A 21309-nucleotide genomic window follows, 5' to 3' on the forward strand; every position below is an offset into this window, starting at 1 on the left:
TTTTTCTTTATCCTTTTCTTTGCATTTTTTGTAAACTCCAGTAGTCGGATGGCTGGCTTCCAAAAAAGTTTAAAGCAAAATCATACCGACGCTTAATAGTGCGTTGGTTAAATCTAGCACAAAACCGACAACCAGTAACGTTGTGATCAGGGCCTAGGCAAGGAATACAGTAAGAATGAAAATCCTTATGAGGTATTTGCTTTCCACAAGAAATACAATTAACTTTTTCTGACATCGGTCTGGAGCAAGAAAAAAGTTTCCCCAATGGGGTACTTAGCTTTATTGAAGACGTCGGATCTGAAACTCAAACACGAAAATCTCAGGAGTCGGCTGACCGGCACTTGCGAACTGCTTCTGCTCCGGGCACCGCACGGCAAGAAAGACTGAAGAAAATCACGTCGGACACTTCTTTTATAACCCTGACGACCTGACATCAGGGAATGGGCAACAGTGGCCGATGCAGGACCCAAGACTTTGGAATTCAGGCGGTTGAGGGCAACCTGCCAGCAGGACTACGCAAATGTAATGACTGCAACAGTGAAACACGAAGAACATTCAAAGTTCCCCAGAAATCTAAATTTAACACTATAACACAGTAATAGAAACCTATCTCCTAGTCTGAAAATTTGGAGATCAGAGCACTTGAATCATATGGCCATTCAGCACAGACAGCAAATAAGATCTGAGATATTCTGACAAAGAGGGAGATGTAATTATAAATAGAAGATGAGTCAGAGCTCTGGATCCACAAGTTTAAAGATGCAGAGACCAGATCCAAGTCAGGTCTGGGTACCCAAAGGTTGAACTGGACGAAAAAAGTCAACATAAGATCCACGGTCCCACATGCATTTGTAACATGCATGCAGAGCTCTGTCATGTCTCTCTGTATATCCCTCAGGGTTCTATTTGCCAGGTTGTTCACACGCACATAGACCAGTACCATGCCATAATTTTATTTGCTTTGCATAAGGGTCTTTAGGGCTGGTAATATGTCAGAGATCCTGTTTCCTGAAAGGCAGCTATAATCACCCTCACTTTATCCTGCCTCGTGAAAGATGGGTCTGTGTGTCTGACAATGGAGTCACCCCAATCAATAATGTCCACTAGTTTTGGAATGGTAAATTATCTGGTGAACCTTTACTCCACTAGCGCTAACAGGTGTTTCAGTATCTGATTTTCACAGAGCCCTAGACTTATTAGGGAATGGAGGCTTAACCAAGGAATTTTTAATGACATCACCATATGATAACTTACTGTGCATTAATGTGGAAAGCTGTGGTGGTGTGCATTGTTGTGTTTGTGAGAAGGAGGCCTCCAGTCTGGCTAAGTGCTTGCATTCCTCACATACAGAAAGTGATGAGCTTAGCAATAACGCATTGTCTGTGCGCATCAGGTAACTGTTGCACTACCTGAGAATAGCAAGTACTAGGAGGCTGGCAAATGCGAGTATACAAGCATTAGGACATTCGACTTAAGTCCAAGAATACAATAACTTTTAAAAGTGGCTCATATTTGTACTGCAGAAAGGTATTAAATTATATTACGGAAATATGGCTTAAGAATTTAGTTATAAATGGCTCATATTTGAACTCGAAGAAAGGAAACAGTAATAAAGCTAAGACAAATAGGAACAGTTTCTGGTTATTTAAGACTGTACTGGGCTCAAACTTAATTAGAAAACACTGCAGGAATTCAGCTACAGTCTCTTAGTGGGTTTGAGAATGAGTAAAAGCATGTGTCTGGCTAGTTTAGTGCTGTGTGGAGTGGCACCCAGAGCTATTCATCCCAGTAGGGAAATGAAGAAACCAACAGAAAATTAGCTAAGAAGTCAGCCAAAAATGCCTACTTCCAAAATACAGTAATACTTTATTTCTCTGCCGCAGTACTACCACTGGTTCTTAGAAGCTAACACTCGACCAAAGCCTAACTGGAAAATGAATAAAATAACAGCCCAATTTAGGAAAACCTCAGGAAAACACAATCAGATACGAGAAACTCTTAAGCAATGCAGTAACAACCGGGCCACTGTATAAACAGAACATTTTTTTTAAGAAAACAGTAAAAAGTAAAGTAAAACAGAATAAAAAGACTTCAACTGTGCAATTCACGAAACAACTGTACGTGTAGTGGAAACAGTGCTTTCCTTCTCTTTCGATTAGGAATAGTCTCAAAATGCCAGCTTTAGCAATTTAAGACAATCCGCTCTTTGTTTGACCTACTGGAACCTTTAAATTTAGACAACAAACAGGTTGCCTTCACAAGGAAAATTAAATAAACCAACAGAAAATTAGCTAGGAATTCAGCCAAAAATGCCTGTTTCCAGAACACAGCATCAGTTTATTTCTCTACCACACTTTTGGTCAAGTGTTCTTAGAAGCTAACAATTAACCAAAAACTAGTTAGAAAACTTATAAGACAAAAGCTAAAACCCATCACCCTAGAATTCCTGTCTGGAGGAAGACAGGTCTACTCATTTTGCCACCACCACTGCAACCGTGCAGTGAACAAGGGAGCTCCTGCTCCAGTACTGCCTGTCCTCAAGTGGATGAAGCATCTTTTTTGGCTTCCTAGGAATGCATTTGGCCACATGAGGTTCTCACCGAGCCTTTTACACTACCAAGTCAATGATATGGTCAACAGATGGAAGTAGAAGGACCACATCGAAAAGCCTCTAATGGAATCCCCTTGTGTGCGCTCGGGGGGGGGGGGGTGTCAAAGATTCTATAGGAATGAAAAGCATACTAATTGGTTCTCTAACAGAGTAGCTGATGCATGGAACAGACTACCAAATTACATTAAAGCAAGTACTAGTTTAAATATTTTTAAAAACATCCTGGACACTTATTATGGGAACAAGTATTTTGGTATATTGGCAAGCCAGAAGGGCATTAATGCCCACTCGTGAAATATCTGCATGTAGGTATGTATGTAAAGAGCCACATACCCCTCTACATTAATTCTAGAATTTCCTCAAGTTTGGAGACATCTGGAGAGGACCTAGGGAATCTCTTCCCTTTCTCTAGATCCTGTTGGGTTGTATCTGCACACTTACAGTTCCTCTTCTTTGACAATTCAGGCTGGGAGCCTTCTAAGGGGGAAGAAGGATTGATCTGACTCTGAGCCTGTCTCTTTCTGAGGCTTTTCAATGCACTGTGATGGAAAAACTCATGATTATTGCCAAAAAGACAGACTGGTATCGTGGGATGGAGCCGAAAGAGGTGGAGGATTTGACCAACCATGATCAGGTCATGACAGCTTTGCCAGTATTTCAAACATCAGTGAAGTTCCTGTGATAATCAACATAACCAGTAATGGAAATGACCTTGGAACTGACGAAGCCAACGCCAAGCTAGGTCCGTCACCAAAAGCCACTGACCTAGAGATTATTCCCAGACCCAAAGCTAGCTTCTGCACTGAGTGGTCAAAGTCTGAAGTGTCAGAAACCATGAATGTCCTGGAAGAAATCAGTGTTGACACTGACAACAACCTCTTGACCCTGACTCCTTGGAGCCTAGTCTCTCTCAACGTCGATGGAGCTGGTCTCAGGAATGAGAGAACTAATGCAGTTGGGGCTGGTGGTACAATCCTTCTCAGCATCAATGCAGGCGGCACCAGATTGAAATTTAGCTCCAAATCTCTCAGTACAGAGCCAGGTCCCAGAGAATTAACACAGGATGCAGAGGGCTGAGATTCAGACTTGTTCACCCAAGAGACAGAGGGGGAAAGGTATGATACCCATATGAATCTGTGCTACCTTATATGCCAACATAATATGCTCAAAATAATTTTGTGTCAAGGGGCCTGACAGACCACACACTGAATGGGAAGACATAGGGGATGCTAGTCTAGAGTACACAAACACACACACACACACACACACACACATATATATATATATATATATATATACACATATTATATAGACCTTTTTTTGTTTATAATACACTTAAAAAGGTACCCAACATCAGCTTAGATCTGAGTACAGTACGTGATAATCACTGAACTCAGTTTAGTCAACTAACAATTCCTACACTCTCCATAATATCTGCTCTCACATAACTACTGCAATGCTTTGTTCAGTATTGTTGCCCAAGCAGTATACTTTGGATTTGCAAATATGTACACATAAACCATCCATACTTGTTTAGGAGTGGTTTACTATTAAATGTGTTTTAACTTCTGTATATGTATAATATTATAAGGGATAATCTTTCTATGTTTCAACCTGGCTCCATAGGACAGAGAGATCAAACCCTAACTGCAAAACAGGTAACTGGTCAATGAAAAAGCCATCCAGGAAGAAAGAGGAGTGACGGAGTATGGTCTGCTTGCCACTACCAGGGGTGTAGGAGGATGCTTGGGGAGCATACTGGCAAAGTACAGTTGTGTAAGTTGCAATCAGGGCTGATGCTAGAATTTTGGGGGCCCTACCCAGGAGAATATGAGGTGTGACCACATTGCTGTCAAGCCCTCTTCCCTGTCAGGCTCATCCAGCACCATTTAATGATCACTGTATAGTGTTACTACATTCAGACCATTAAAAGACTTGAAGTGCCAAGGCACACACACACTGACTGGCATTTAGTACCAGTGTTGCATTATGACAAGCCCCTGTAAAACAGCAAGGTAGCCACTCACAAAGGTATACGCACACTGACTGGCATTTAGTAGCAATGTTGTTACATTACGACAAGCCTTTGCACTGCATTAAGATAGTCAGTCCCACAGAGGTACATAAAGAGACCCACACCGACTCCCACACACAGGACATAGACACACAAGACAAAGATTACTACAGCAACACTGATTAGTGACACCCACAAAGACTCCCTCACACAGGACAGAGACACAACACAACTACACAGACTCACACACACAGGACATAAGACACCCACAAATGATAAAGACAGCACTACAGCAAGCCTGAACATTAAGGATACTGGGCTCATGAACTAATAACGCTAGAGTAAGATTTTGCAGTAGCATGCATTGTGTGACACCACATTTTTGATGAACACAGCAAAACTAACAAACATCTGGACATTCTGCAAAATTTTCACAGCCCCTATCAACCTCCTAACATCTCAGCATAATTCCAAAGTTGAAAATAATCGCAAAACAAAGGTGTAACATCAAGGATAGTTAAAACATTGCTATGATAAACTTAGAAAGCCATTAGAATAACAGGGTTTGCATTAGCATTCACTGAAATAATCAGTACATTCTCCAGAATCTCACAGCCCCTACCCCCCAGTGTCTCAGCACAATAATGCTGGATGAAGTGAAAACAAAATAAAAACACAAAGGCATAACATTAAAAAACAATGTCGTTATGAGCGAACAAGGATGCTGGAATAACTGATTTTGCAGTAAAATGCATTGCGTGACCCCACATGTTTTAATGAGAAAAGACAGATAACCAGGCAAACATCTGAACATTGTGCAGCATTCTCACAGCCCATAACCCCACTAACAACCTCTCAACAGAATAACTCCTTACAAAGCAAAACATTATCATAGAACAAAGGAATACCATCAGGGATGGTTGTAAACATTGCCGGTATACAAATACTAACATAACAGGGTTTGCATCAGTATACATTAAAACAGCATCTGTACATTCTGCAACACTGTCACAGCTGCTAACTCCCCCTTCCCAACCTCTCAGCACAATAATTCCGGACAGAGTAAAAAATTATCATAGAAAAAGGTGTAGCATCAGGGATAGTTGTTACACATTAAAACATATGTACATTCTGCAGTATTCATACAGCCACTATCCCCCACTACTAATCTTTCAGCACAACTATAGACAAAACAAAAATACATTAACATTTTTATGCAAGTCTGACTAAAAAGACTGCATCAAATCTGGATATTAATTATTACAGAAAAGCCTCCCTTCCTCAAGCTCTCCGCACAAGTCTGGACAAAGGTAAAATAAAACTGCTACAACCACAGCCCCTCACCCCCCCGCCCCATCATCTCAACACATGAACCCTTCACAAAAAAAATAATACAATCCTCTTCCTATGTTTCCTCGCCCTGCCTCCCCCGCAAAAAATAAAGTTAAATATAAACCTAGCAACCTGCCATTTTTGCACTTGATAGAAGGCTGCTACTAATCCTGTGCTCCCTTCTTCATGATTGTAGACTGATCTGCTGCTTGCTTCTCCTCCACACAGACCAGACCAGTTCAGCCCTTTTAAATTTCCCTTAAAAGGACAGTTTTTCAGATCTTTCAGAAATTGCACTTACAAGGGCAGTTATACAGCTCCTTTGCTGGTCGCACGATTGCTCCTGCATAACTTGAATCCTCCATCCGTCCTCATGCCTATAATACACAGAACTGACTTACCACGCCACAGACTACAGCAAAGCAAACCTCATCTCTTCAAAAACAAAACAAGTAATGCTTGCTACAACATATTTCATTTAAAGGCAGCTGACACAGGAAGTGCGTTACAAGGACCAGTCAAGTCCTTGGATCATCACTTCCATGTTTAAAAAAAAACAGTTTACGCCATGGCTTGCACCTGCAGCCAATCAGGAAACTAGAACTTACTTCCGTGTCTGATGCAACCAATCAGGTTGCTTGCTTCACTGAAGTGGACCTGACTGAGTACAGCTTACACGCAAGGTTAAAAAACAAACAAACAAAAAAAAAAACAGAGTCACGCGATGATGTTACATAGCCATGCAAATGACCAGGAGGTGCAGAGGAGACGGAGAAACCTGCAGCTGCTTCATGTGGGGGTTCTTGTATGCGGAGAGATAATCAGGGGTTCCCAGCAGCTGTGGGTTCAACAGGTGCCTAATGCTGGCTATGGCTGCAATTACCATAACAGCAGATAGTTGAATTAATTACTGCTTGAGAAGCTTTAACAACTAGCAAATCAGTAATAAGTTCTGGCTCCCTCCCATACCTACACTCTGACTGCTGATTGTCAGGCCTCTAGTGTGGAAATCAGCATTTGGATTGTAGACAGCTTCAGGACTTTCTTTCCCAGACAAAATCAAAAAGTTTAGTCATTCTGAAACTCCAAAAAGATATAAACATATAATTTTTTATCCCAACAACTAAATATAAAGTAGAAAGGGGATGGAGGGTGAGTGAGACTACAGCAATGAAGAATTTGAACACCTACTGTTATGGTAAGTGGCAAAATACATAACAGTGAGTGAGACTACAGCAATGAAGAATTTGAACACCTACTGTTATGGTAAGTGGCAAAATACATAACTGCACTATGATCATCATTCTTACTGCTGCAGTAGCCCAGCAGGATGAAGAATATTTAGAAAGTGAATATTTTTTGTGTGGATGTGTTCCCCTAAGGGGGCTTATCTGCCAGAAATGAAGCCTGTAGCCATTTACTGCTCATGTGAAGCCTTAGAGCTGCTTTCCCTTGAGGCAGCAAGAAAGTACTGAAGTTGTCTATGCTATGATTGCAGAGTTCCCTCCAAGGGGCTGGCCAATCAGCAGTCAGAGAGTAGGTGTGGAAGGGTATCAGAGCATTTTGAAGATTGGCCAGTTGTTGTATCCTGGGCAGGATACAACCCAAACAATCACAGGCTACTGTAGCAGCACGGATGACAAACATCTGAAATTTCCCAGATGGAGACTGAGGAAACCACTTCCCATGCTTCAGAGAAGGGGGGTGGCTGTATTCTAGCAACATTCAGAAGAGACAATAATCCAAAGTCTCTCTTACCTGAGTTGGTGGTAGTTCAGGTGAATATAAAAGATTCCACGACATTTATCAAAAAATGTAGGAGAATTTCCCCAGTGCCCTGGCCAAATTTCCCTTAGTCAGTAAAAATACTATCTTAAAGAATAAACAAACAAACACCCTTTGTAGAGGTGAGGGACAACCAGAATGGACAGCCCATTAAACAGACCCCTGTAGCTGCTTAGCTGGCCATGATCATGAAGATCTAGGGCTATAAGGAAAAATCCTTGAACCACCCTGATGGCTGTCTGAATGATGGTCTCACCAGCTGACTCTCACCCCACTGATGGGGAATGAATGGGTCAATTGGCTGGGACGGAGTTGATTACTGAGAGAATGGGGCAACAATAATCTCTTTATATTTCCGCTTCTAGAGTTTTCCCCCTGAGACTCAACTGAAAAGGTGCTCTTTGAAATCATCATACAATAAATGAATTAATTTGAGATTTATTATATTAATAAATTAGTGGGACATTTCAATGTAGTGGTCGACACCCTGCTTGATCATACTCCAGTACATAAAACACTGGCTACCCAAATCAACACAGTGTATTAAGTTCTTCTTGTCAGAAGTTCAGTTACTGGACATATGGACAGCAATGCATCTGACTGTGACAGACTATGTTCATATGGGCAAATGCAGACAAAGCTAGCCACCGTGATGCGTGGTTCTTAAACAATACATTGCTACCTTCAGTGAATAATGTAGGGCATAAAATATGACATTATTTGATCATTCAGTGGTGGAATTGGAGCTTAAACGGATCAACATTTCTAAAGGGAGGTGGTTTGACAAAATGGACTCTGTCATCATGTCTATGCAGCAAAGTTGGATATTTGAGAATTGGATACATCAATCCAGGGAATTCAGCTGGGGTAGGATGATGCATGGAAGACTCTAAGATACATCAATCTTAAGTCCAATAATAAGGAAGAAAGATCTATATCCAATAATAAGAAATAAAGATGTATATCCAGTGAATATCTATCCCCAATATCTTTAGGGTGAAGGAGATAGACAAAGTTTTCATCTTAGAAACTTACAATGCTACTGATGCTGTAAATGGGAATAAGGCACTCCAGGGCCACATGGGCTCATGGTAAACTTTTTCAAAAAATTTAAAAGGCAACAGGCACTTACTTTGTTAAATGTCTACAAAGAAACAGTGTTAATGGTGCATTTAAGTGATACAGCAATGGTTAACACTGCAAACTGGGTGCCATAGTAGAAAACACATCTGACACAGATATCCTTAAGAAGGGTCTCACAGAAACGGATAACTGGTGCCAGAGCCATGGCCTAAAGTTAAATGCCAAAAAATGCATAGTCATACCCTTCGGGAAAAACAAGGTTACCCCTAGCTACCAAATAGGTGGCAATCCACTGAGTACAGAAGAAGTTATCAGGGACCTGGGGACCCAGGTTGATAGTAGTCTGTCATTCGACACCCATGTAGCTAAAGTAGTTAGGAAGACCTTCTACATTGCCCACCTTATCATGAAGGGATTCTCATCTAGATCAAGGGAGGTCATAGTCTCCCTATACTCATCACTCATCAGACCAATGATTGAGTACAATGCCCCATTCGAATGTATCTGACCCGACACTTGCAGCAGCTGGAGAGGCCACAAAAGTTCCTCACCAAAAGGATAAAGGGTCTCAAACATCTGTCCTATGCTGCCCGACTGAAAGAACTCCAGCTCTATTCAGTCGCAGCTTGCTCAGAGGTGACCTTTGCCTAACATACAAGGCCATGTCAAACCCAGATTTGATGAATATGCTTCACCTCAAAAAATCTAGATCCGTCAGAGCCACAAGGGCGGAGACTTAAACCTCGACACGGCTATTAATAGGGCGTGCTGGAGGGATAGATTCATCACCCAAAGACTCCCTATGCTGTGGAATAAAATCCCGGTATATGTGAGGCAGAGCACCTCGCTGGCCTTGTTCAAGAGAAATCTTGACCAATGGATGGGAGATCGCAGATATACCCCAGGGATTACCTCAGTGTCACTGCTCAACAGAGGCACAGCAAAATAATGGGTATAGTTCCCCATACTAAAGGGGTGGCGTAAGCCACAAAACTATGGGCTAGGCTTGTAAATGCCCTTGGGCAGATAGCCTAGTATGAACCTATGAACCTATGAACCTATCAGATATTACAATGGGTAAACCAAGACAATGAAGAAAGCATATGTGTGGAATGTATTAAGAGATGGGATAAAATGTAGTTTCCTCTCCAGCAGTGGCTTTCACAATTTATAAAGCTGAATGGGCAGCATTTTCCTATGTTGAAGTAAATCAGATCTATGCTGGAGTTGCAGACACCCTGGGGTTGATTGCTTTATTTGATAAGGGAATGGCCTAAGGTTACAGATATATGGCCAAGATATATCACACATGGGAAGCTATGCCACAGACAACAGACATGGCTTTTTGGCTATTTGGGATCAGACCAAAGAAGGTTTGGATGTTTTTGTCAGTCTACTCCTGTTTTAGACAAGTCTTACATTTAATTCTTGCAATAACTTTAAATAGTGGAAATCTTCTTCAAAAGACCAGTATAATGAGGTTAATATATTTGTCAACAATAACCTTGCAACTAAAAATAATGCAACTTGCTTTAGTGAATGCGGAAGTGAATTTTTACACTGTTTTGAATATTAGGACTGTTAAAAAAAGTGCCAAAAAGTGCAGTGTCATCCCCTTTGGTAAAAACTCTGTACCCATGAACTACCACATAGGCAGCAATCTACTTAACACCGAATGCGTGATAAGAGACCTTGAGACCCAGGTGGACAGTAGTCTCTCCTTTGATAGTCACAGCGCCACAGTAGTCAGGATGTCCTTCTACGTGGCACACCTCATCATAAAAGGGTTCTCATCCAGGAAAAAAGAGGTTATTGTTCCCCTCTACTCGTCACTCATTAGACCCATTAGAGTACAACGCCCCTTTTGGAATGTACCTCACAAGACATCTGCAGCAGCTGGAAAGGCCACAGAAGTACCTCACAAAGAGGATTACTGGCCTCAAACAAATGCCCTACACTGGCCGCCTCAAAAAACTCCAACTTTACTCTGTAGCATATCGCCTACTCCAAGGTGATCTCTGCCTAACATATAAAGCTATGTCAAACCCAGAGCTGTTGGACATGCTACACCTAAAGAAATCCCAATCCCTCCTAGCTACAAGCTCTAGGGACCTAAACCTTGTCACCACAATAAACAGGACACGTTGGAGGGATAGATTCCTGTCCCAGAGACTTCCTATACTCTGGAACAAGCAACCCATCTATGTCAAGCAAAGTTCTTCATTAGCACTCTTCAAGAAAAATCTTGATGAGTGGATGGGAAATAGGAAATACACCCCGGGGATCACTTCTGTGTCTCTACTGGACAGTGGCACAGGAAAATAACTTTCTTGGGTGGCATAAGCTATGGTACCTTGCTGGCTAGGCTTACGTAGGCCCTTGGGCCGATAGCCTAGTACCTACCTATGAACCTATTACAGAAGCTATAGCTGTGACTGTTTTATTTAACTCTGTTACAAATCTTCCAGCTTAGTTTTGATAAATGTATGGCATGACGTTAAACATTTTGTCTTTATTAGTGTTAATAAAGGGTTAATAAAAAATAATTAAAGGCTAAAGAACTTCCTGCATCCACTATTTATATATTGTCAATCATAACCAACGTTCATTCTATCATTAATTCATTTATTTGTATCTTTACATCTTATTGACCAGGTTCATTCTACAGGAAAGAGGTCATATACAAAGGATACCCAGGGAGAAAAGTTCTAGCAAAGCAAAAGCAACATAACAGCAAACAAATAGATATTGTTATAAATTATGAGCTGAAATACATATCATGGGAACAAGTAACAGGTATGCCTACAGTAGAGTTCATGGCTTCAAAAGATCAACATACCAAGAGAAACAAAAAGAACCGGCGATAATGGAGAATAACGGACCACGAGTAAGTGCACATCCAGAATACAGAATGATGTGGTCATGCAAAGTCCAGTGTTCTTCATTGTTGCCTGAAACTGTTATCACAAAATACGACAAAAGTAAAAAAAAAAAAAAAAAAAAGAAGTTATATAACTCACCATAACATTCCATGTTTGTTGTCCTTGATCTCGCCTTCCTTCTTGCTGTTTGGGTTCAGAGCCGCCCCTCGGCTCTGACTCGGCTGTATACTATAGCTCAAGAGCTTTTACTGGCTTGAGGCTAGCCTTATCCCAGCATGCCTACATCTCATTTGTGATAACCCAGTACTACACCATACAAATAGAAAAGATATACTCTATTTCACATATCAGATGACACCTACATATAAAGGTGTAACCCATCCGCAAGAGTAAGAAGAGGAGACTAGGACAAACCAAAAGGTATGGTAAAAAGGAAACCCAGCCAGTATAACCAATAAAAAAACAAGGGATTCCTCTCGATCCTCCAGGAAGGGGGAAGGAGGGTGGGATGCAAGAAAGAAGGCGAGATCAAGGACAACAAACATGGAACATTATGGTGAGTACATAACTTCTTTATGTTATGTTGTCCATATGTCGCCTTCGTTCTTGCTGTTTGGGACAGAGTCCCCAGCACCTGATTCTTGGGTGGCTCACTGAAAAAACTCTTCAGGACCATGGAACCAAATGATGCCCTGTTCCGGGAGGCCACATCTATTTTGTAATGAGTGATAAAGGTATGAGAATTAGCCCATGTAGCTGCTGCACAGATCGAATCCAAAGGCAGTCTGGCTTGAAAAGCAATAGAGGTAGCCAAGGCCCTTGTTGAGTGTCCTTTAATTTTCCCTGGAAGTTTTTTTTTTTTTCGCAAATTGTAGACATGCTTTATAGTGTCTGAAAGCCACTTTGATAAAGTCACCTTTGAGATTGCACAACCTTTTTTATTGTCCGCAAAGGATATGAACAATTGCTCAGATTTTCTAAAGTCATATTGTAAATGAGAAACGACAAACTAAAAAATAGAGAAAGCGAAAAGCCACCAGCCGGATATAAAATGTAAATTATTTTATTTGAAACAATGAACTTGTAACTAAACAAACTTAAAATAGGCAATCGAATAACTTCACATACACAAACGATAAACCATAAGCGCTTTCGTTTAAAAAGTTTTAAACTTCATCAGATAATCAGTTAAATTACATCACTTCCTTATATAACCTTCTCATTTTTCAAAAAATCCCGCTCACATGACTCATAAAACTCGGGCATGCCCAATGATGAAATAATGACTGTTTGAAAATATTTTGATTTGTCTCACATATATATTATTATAAGTTCTTATATTGCATTAAGAATTATAATTATTCTTTTAACATTTATACATACTTAAAATAACTGATACTATTAATATATACTATTAAATAAATTGTATAAAATCACTATAAACATTACATATGGTATCAGCCTACTTGGAAACAATAATAAATAAATTTAATATACACTACTATTTCATTTATATTATAAAACCTTCTTAAATTATTAATTAAATATGTTAATACTTTCATTATATAAAAATTAAAAACCTATAAATACATAATTTTACAAAAAAAATATTTTTACCATTCTAGAAATCTATAAGACATATTAAATGGTATTAAATCTATAACCTTATATTTATATTATATATTAGATATATTTCAACCATTTCCTTTAGTTTTCATCCATTATCTAAAAAAAATCTCCACCTATTTTAATTAATATATATATATATTTATCTGTATATTACTGATATTATCTAAAAAGCTTAAATTTTATAATAACCATTGTTGTGGAGGCTCATATAATTCACTACTTAATTTTTAATTTTCTTTCTATTCAATGCTTTTCATTTACGTATTGGTGCTATAGAACTTCTTTCGTTAATACCAGGCCATGTGTCTGCCTGTAGTTTAATTTGCCATTGTAATTCTCTTTGTTCAAGTATTAAATTCCATGGAGTCTTGTCTTTTATCTCTATCTGATCAATAACAATAAAATAAAAACTGATGATTACTATATTCATTAATATGCTTCGCTAGAGCATTGTTCATTTTATTTTTCTTCATTGCGTACTCATGTTCATAGATTCTTTGAGATAAAACTCTCTCCATTTTGCCTACATAAAATGAGGCACATGAATCACATATGGCTAAATAAACTACGGCTTTTGACTTGCAATTATATTTATTTTTTAAAAAATATTTTTTATTTCTTACATAAAAACTCTGTCCTAAATAAATTTTATGGCACCAGTTACAAGCACCACACTTGTGCATTCCATCCATTGCTTTTTTGTTATTTATATTTTGAATATTTGATCTTAATAAATCTTTAACACTTTTACCTTTTCTATATACAATTTTAGGGAACTCATTTAGATTTTATTTTACACTGGGGGTCATCCATTGAAATCCCCCAGTTATTCATGAATATTTCCCTTATAATTTGATGTTCCTGCGTGAAAGTGATAACCAATGCTTTTGTAAATTGGCTATCATTTTCATTTTGCAGTCTTAAACTATTAGTAGATATAGGGTTTTCTATAATATCTCCTTTAACAGTAGTTATTGTATTTAAATCTCCATTATCAAGGGTATTAAACGTCATATTAGGCCCCTTTAAAATTGGGCGAAAATGACCATTTATTCTCTTTTGTGTTACTTCAGTAATCAATTTATCAATTAATACAGGTGGATAATTTTTATTAATAAACATACTTCGTAAAAAGTTGCACTCAATTTGAAATTCTGCAAAATTAGTGATCATTCGGGCAGCTCTTACAAGTTGCCCTTTTATAACTGACTTTTTCTGATGTTCTGGGTGTGCACTACTATAATGGAGAAAACTATTGGAATACGATTCTTTTCTATGGATTAATGAAATGTACATTTTATTTTCATAGCCTTTGACCAAATTAATATCCAAATAATTATTATTATTATTATTTATATTCCATGTAAACTTAAAAAATGAAGTGGTTTCATTAATATAAGCTAAAAATTAATTTAAAATATCTAAATTACTATTTCAAATAAGGCTGATATCATCCTGAAAGCGGTGATAAGATTTAATAAATACATAATATTTACTATTAAAAATATACTTTTTCTCCCAAAACGCCATAACTAAATTTGCGTATGTGCCTCCACATGGTGACCCCATGGCTATTCCTTTTCTTTGAATATAATATTTATTATTAAAAATAATATAATTATTTAAAATTAATTCTAAAAGATCAATGATTAAATTAATCAATTCTTGTTTAATAGAATATTGAAATAAAATTTCCCCTATCCAATCAAGGCCTATATTTTGAGGGATCACCGTGTAGAGGTCACATACGTCTATAGTAACCAAAATGTCCTGATTATCAAATTCTATATCATTCATGTGTTCTAAGAATGTCCATGAGTCTTTACAAATATATTTTTCTTTCTTAATCTTTTTTAACTCGTAATCGACATACTTAGCACATGCTGAGGTAATGGAATCTCTTCCATCTACCAACGGGCACATGGGAGGATCAAGAAAGTTTTTATGAATTTTTGGATTTCCAAAGAAAACAGGAATTCTGGGCATTATAATATTTAAATAATTATATAAATCTATATCTAACCGCCTTTCTAAAAACATATCATTGATTTGTATATAAATTTTCTTATAAGCAGAATTTAATTCATTTAATGATACTTGTTCATATGTATCACAGTTTTTAAAATTGTTTCCATTTTTTGATTATACATTTCATTATTCATAATCACAGCATCCCCTCCCTTATCTGGCTTCATAATTCTAATGTTTTCTTTTTGTAAAGCTTTTAAAATTTGTTTTCATCTACACTTAAATTTGAGGGGTATTCTATTCTTTTATTCCATTTATCTAAATTCTTTAACTGGTTTTCACACATCTTCTCATATAATATTAACTTAGGATGCAAGGGAGGGTTAAAGGTGCTGGTAATATTAAACTTCCATGCCTCATTATATATGGTATCTTGATAAATCAAAGACAAGTTAATTTTTCTTAAAAACAACTTCATATCTATCATAACAGACGTAAAATCAAATGCATTTGATGGGACAAATGTATACCCCTTTGATAATAAATTTGCCACATCCTGATTCACTTCAATATTAGAAAAATTGAACACTTTAAAGACCCCGACATTATTCACAATAATATGTTTCAAAGCATTCTCAGGTAGTCCATAATGACAAGTTTGCAGCTCTAATTGGTTGGCATCTCTGTGCAAGTCAACCAACTTATTACAGTCTATGTTCTCCATTGTTTGTCTTTTGGCCTGGCGCCTTGAAACCCCGCTGCTTGATAACTTGGATAGGGGGTTTTATTTTTAAGTCTTTCAGAGTGCCTTAATTCAGGAAATTCTTCATTATAGGCCAAGTCATTATGCTGTTCAATGTCATTATGGTCTTGTACAGCAATATTTATTTTATTATTGTTATTGTAAGCATAGTTTTTATTTCTTCCATTCTGTCCACCTGGAGACCTGGGATATGCCAGTCCATTAGCATATTGGTTGATGTCTCTTTCCAATTTATTCATTTTCCCACTCTTCAGTTTACTGATATACTGTTCAATACTATTATATATCCTCAGCATATCATATTGAATAGTATCAAATGAAATATCAGCTCGAATGGTATTATCAAGTTTATCAAATTCTACTATGAGCTGATCTATATCCATTTGATTATACTTAATTAACACTTCTAACAAATCTTTACCACTTTTTTCGAATAACTGAAGTAATTCAATATGCATTGGTGAATTGTGTACCAAACCAGTAGGGTACCGCCAAAGGCGCAACCCTTTTGGTATTACATTATGCTTAATACACTCTTTCAAATAAGCGTTCTCCAGTTGAAACTTCCTACATTTCATTAATTTTACATCATAGTCATTTAGCTTAAAGTCAGTGTTGCTAGTACCTGAGTTGACTTGCCCTGAAAATGCAAACGAAGAGCCCAACCATTCGGTTAAAATAGGGACTGTTTTTCTTGTGCCTTCCTTAGAAATAGGTATATGCTGTTGCGATCGATGCACTGGGGCTTGATATGTTCTATTTGTCAAATTGACTTGAGTGCCATTATTGTCTCTTAAATCTTCCACGTTTTGTTTGGTGTTATCAGAGATAGAACCATTTTGGTTATCAAGGCATGCCGGTGTTAAGTTGAAATCAAAACCAGTATTGTTTTTGGTGCCATGTGAGCATCCATTCGCTCTATTTGCTTCGGAATTATTGAACCTTTCATATAAACCATCTACTCGCTGTGTCAGTTTCAGTATCAACGAGGTTAAGTTACCAATCGACCCTTCGGTCCAATTCATGGAGTCATCCAGCAGTACGGCAGTTTCGCTTGAACCAACCAATGACATATTGTAAATGAGAAACGACAAACTAAAAAATAGAGAAAGCGAAAAGCCACCAGCCGGATATAAAACGTAAATTATTTTATTTGAAACAACGAACTTGTAACTAAACAAACTTAAAATAGGCAATCGAATAACTTCACATACACAAACAATAAACCATAAGCGCTTTCGTTTAAAAAGTTTTAAACTTCATCAGATAATCAGTTAAAATTACATCACTTCCTTATATAACCTTCTCATTTTTCAAAAAATCCTGCTCACATGACTCATAAAACTCGGGCATGCCCAATGATGAAATAATGACTGTTTGAAAATATTTTGATTTGTCTCGCATATATATTACTATAAGTTCTTATATTGCATTAAGAATTATAATTATTCTTTTAACATTTATACATACTTAAAATAACTGATACTATTAATATATACTATTAAATAAATTATATAAAATCACTATAAACATTACATATGGTATCAGCCTACTTGGAAACAATAATAAATTTAATATACACTACTATTTCATTTATATTATAAAACCTTCTTAAATTATTAATTAAATATGTTAATACTTTCATTATATAAAAATTAAAAACCTATAAATACATAATTTTACAAAAAAACTTAATTTTTACCATTCTAGAAATCTAAAAGACATATTAAATGGTATTAAATCTATAACCTTATATTTATATTATATATTAGATATATTTCAACCATTTCCTTTAGTTTTCATCCATTATCTAAAAAAATCTCCACCTATTTTAATATATATATATATATATATATATATATATATATATATATATATTTATATGTATATTATTACTGATATTAATTAAAAAGCTTAAATTTTATAATAACCATTGTTGTGGAGGTTCATATAATTCACTACTTAATTTTTAATTTTCTTTCTATTCAATGCTTTTCATTTACGTATTGGTGCTATAGAACTTCTTTTGTTAATACCAGGCCATGTGTCTGCCTGTAGTTTAATTTGCCATTGTAATTCTCTATGTTCAAGTATTAAATTCCATGGAGTCTTGTCTTTTATCTCTACTTGATCAATAACAATAAAATAAAAACTGATGATTACTATATTCATTAATATGCTTCGCTAGAGCATTGTTTGTTTTATTTTTCTTCATTGCGTACTCATGTTCATAGATTCTTTGAGATAAAACTCTCTCCATTTTGCCTACATAAAATGAGGCACATGAATCACATATGGCTAAATAAACTATGGCTTTTGACTTGCAATTATATTTATTTTTTAAAAAATATTTTTTATTTCTTACATAAAAACTCTGTCCTAAATAAATTTTATGGCACCAGTTATATAACATGGTACCAGTATATATTAATAGTATCAGTTATTTTAAGTATGTATAAATGTTAAAAGAATAATTATAATTCTTAATGCAATATAAGAACTTATAATAATATATATGTGAGACAAATCAAAATATTTTCAAACAGTCATTATTTCATCATTGGGCATGCCCAAGTTTTGAGTCATGTGAGCGGGATTTTTTGAAAAATGAGAAGGTTATATAAGGAAGTGATGTAATTTAACTGATTATCTGATGAAGTTTAAAACTTTTTCAACGAAAGCGCTTATGGTTTATCGTTTGTGTATGTGAAGTTATTCGATTGCCTATTTTAAGTTTGTTTAGTTACAAGTTTGTTGTTTCAAATAAAATAATTTACGTTTTATATCCGGCTGGTGGCTTTTCGCTTTCTCTATTTAGATTTTCTAAAGTCCTTGGTCCTGTGTAAAGAGAAATGCAACAGTCTATGAACGTCCAATTGATGAAAGTTATACTCTGCCTTGTTGCCATGATTGGGAAGAAAACAGGAAGCTCTATGGATTGATTCAAATTGTAGGCAGAAAGTACAGTTGTGTACCTACCATAAATGTAGATGTTCGAGTGTATTCACTGTTGCTACCCGCAGTCGGCCTGAATTCCAAAGTCTTGGTCCGGCGTCGGTTGCTGTCGCCTCTTCGCTGATGTCAGTGCGCCAGGGGTATAAAAGATACAGCCGACGCCATTTTCTTCAGTTTTTCTTGTCCCAGATGTCAGGTGCCCCCAAAAGGGTAGGCTAAATAGATTATGCTAATAAACATCCATGCACTAAAGTAAACATTTCCTTCATCTACAAGCAAATACACCACAAAGGTTGTATAGCATAGAGACGTACAGATAAAACCCAGCAAATGAAAGGGGGAAGGTGGGAGGGTAACCTGGACTGCAACAGTGAATACACTCGAACATCTACATTTATAGTAGGTACACAACTGTACTATGTTCATTGTGTTTCACTGTTGCAGTCATTACTCTTGGGTTGAATCCCAAAGCTGAGGATGGGTGGCTGGGCTAAATAGGATCAGGAGAGGCTATGAGGCCCTGCAGAACTGCAGTGGCAAAGCCTGCTCTGGATTTAGATTAGAGAGGTAAGTGGTAGTGCTTTGTAAAAGTGTGCACTGAACTCCATGTTACAGCCTCTAAGATGTCTTTGGTTGGTACTCCTCTGAGGAAGGCTGCTGAAGTGGCTGCTGCTCTGGTAGAATGTGGCCTAATGCCCTTAGGCACTGATTTGCCATGCTGTGAGTAGCAGAAACGAATGCAATGCCCTATCCATTTTGAAATATTCTGTTTTGAGACGGCCTTTCCTTGTGATCCTGCAGCATATGCCACTAAAAGTTGCTCAGTCTTTCTGAAAGCTTTAGTTCTGTCCAAGTAGAAGCGTAGCTGTCTGTGTATGTCCAAAGAATGTAGAAGTCTCTCCCCCTTGTTCTGTGGGTTTGGATAAAAGGTAGGCAAGTGAATGGTTTGATTAAGGGGCACAGTGGACACCACCTTAGGCATAATTGTAGGGTTCGTCCTCAGAGAAACCCTGTCTTGATGGAAAATGATAAAAGGTTCCACAGCCATTAGTGCCTGTAACTCCAAGACTCGTCTTGCAGAAGTTATTGCTAGGAGCAGAGCTGTTTTCCAGGATAAGAATTTTATATCAGCTGTTGAGGCTGGCTCAAAATGAGGCAATGTAAGTTTTTCCAAGACATAATTGAGGTCCCATGCAGGTATTGGTGCTCTCTCCTTGGAGGTTTTATGTTTTTGGCCACTCTGAGGTACTGCCTTATTAAAGGATGAGAAAAGATAGGTGGTTCCGTATTGTAATGGGCTGAAATGGCAGAGGCATTAATCTTAATTGATGAAAAGGATAGGCCTTTGTCCAGCATCTCAGTTAAGTATTGTAAAATCTGAGGAATATTTGGTACAAACATGTCAATTCCTTGTTCCTAGTTCCAAGCACAGAATCTCTTCCATTTTTCTGCATAAGATTTTCTGGTACTGGGCCTCCTGGCCTCCAGGATAACATCTATTACAGCTTTGGAGAGAGGAGTGGTCTGAATGGCTACATTATCCGCCATGCTTCCAGATTTAAGGTCCTGAGTTGGCTGTGCAGGATCTGATTGTTTTGTTGGGTCAGCAAGTGAGAAGTTTGAGGCAATGTCCAGGCTGGACCTTGAGACAAGTTCTTTAGGAATGGGTACCAGTGCTGGCGTGGCCAGTCTGGGGCAATCAGTATAATTTTTGGCTTCTCTTGTCTGACCTTTAGGAGTACCTTCGGGAGGAGAGGCAGTGGAGGAAAGGCATATACTGTTAGGTTTTTCCAGCTGAAGGATAGGGCATCCACTTTCCATGCTTGCTTGTGATAAATCCTTGTGCAGAATCTCTGTAGTTGGCAGTTGTGAGGGGAGGCAAATAGATCTATGTCTGGGCATCCCCATTTCCTTGTTATCATGCTGAAGACTTGTGGATCCAGTTTCCACTCGTGGGGATCCATGAGGTTTCTGCTTAGTTCGTCTGCTAGAGTATTTATTTTTCCTGGCAGGAATTGTGCTTGCAGGTGAACTTGATAAGTTAATGCTGTGTCCCACAAAGTCATGGCTTGTCTGCAGAGGGGGTAGGAATGTGTGCCTCCCTGCTTGTCTATGTACCACGACTGTAGTATTGTCCATCTTTATTAGTAGTTGTCCTGGATGAAGTAGATCCTTGAAAGCTGTCAGGGCATTCTGAACAGCTAGCATCTCGCTTTGATTGATATGAAGATGCATCTGGTTTGTGCCCTGAATACATTTTCCTGCCATCCAGACATAATCTGATGCG

General features: G+C 37.7%; 1 protein-coding gene across 2 annotated transcripts in view; it reads right to left on the reverse strand.

Moving 5' to 3' along the window:
* HDAC5 (histone deacetylase 5) overlaps positions 1-21309 on the reverse strand; it is a 2571411-nt gene that overhangs the window by 1886207 nt on the left and 663895 nt on the right. The gene's annotated exons all lie outside the window — the stretch shown is intronic.

The sequence above is a fragment of the Protopterus annectens genome, chromosome 13.part0 (genome assembly GCF_019279795.1).
Source record: "Protopterus annectens isolate FY-2018-M chromosome 13.part0, PAN1.0, whole genome shotgun sequence".
NCBI classification, from domain to species: Eukaryota; Metazoa; Chordata; order Ceratodontiformes; family Protopteridae; genus Protopterus; species Protopterus annectens.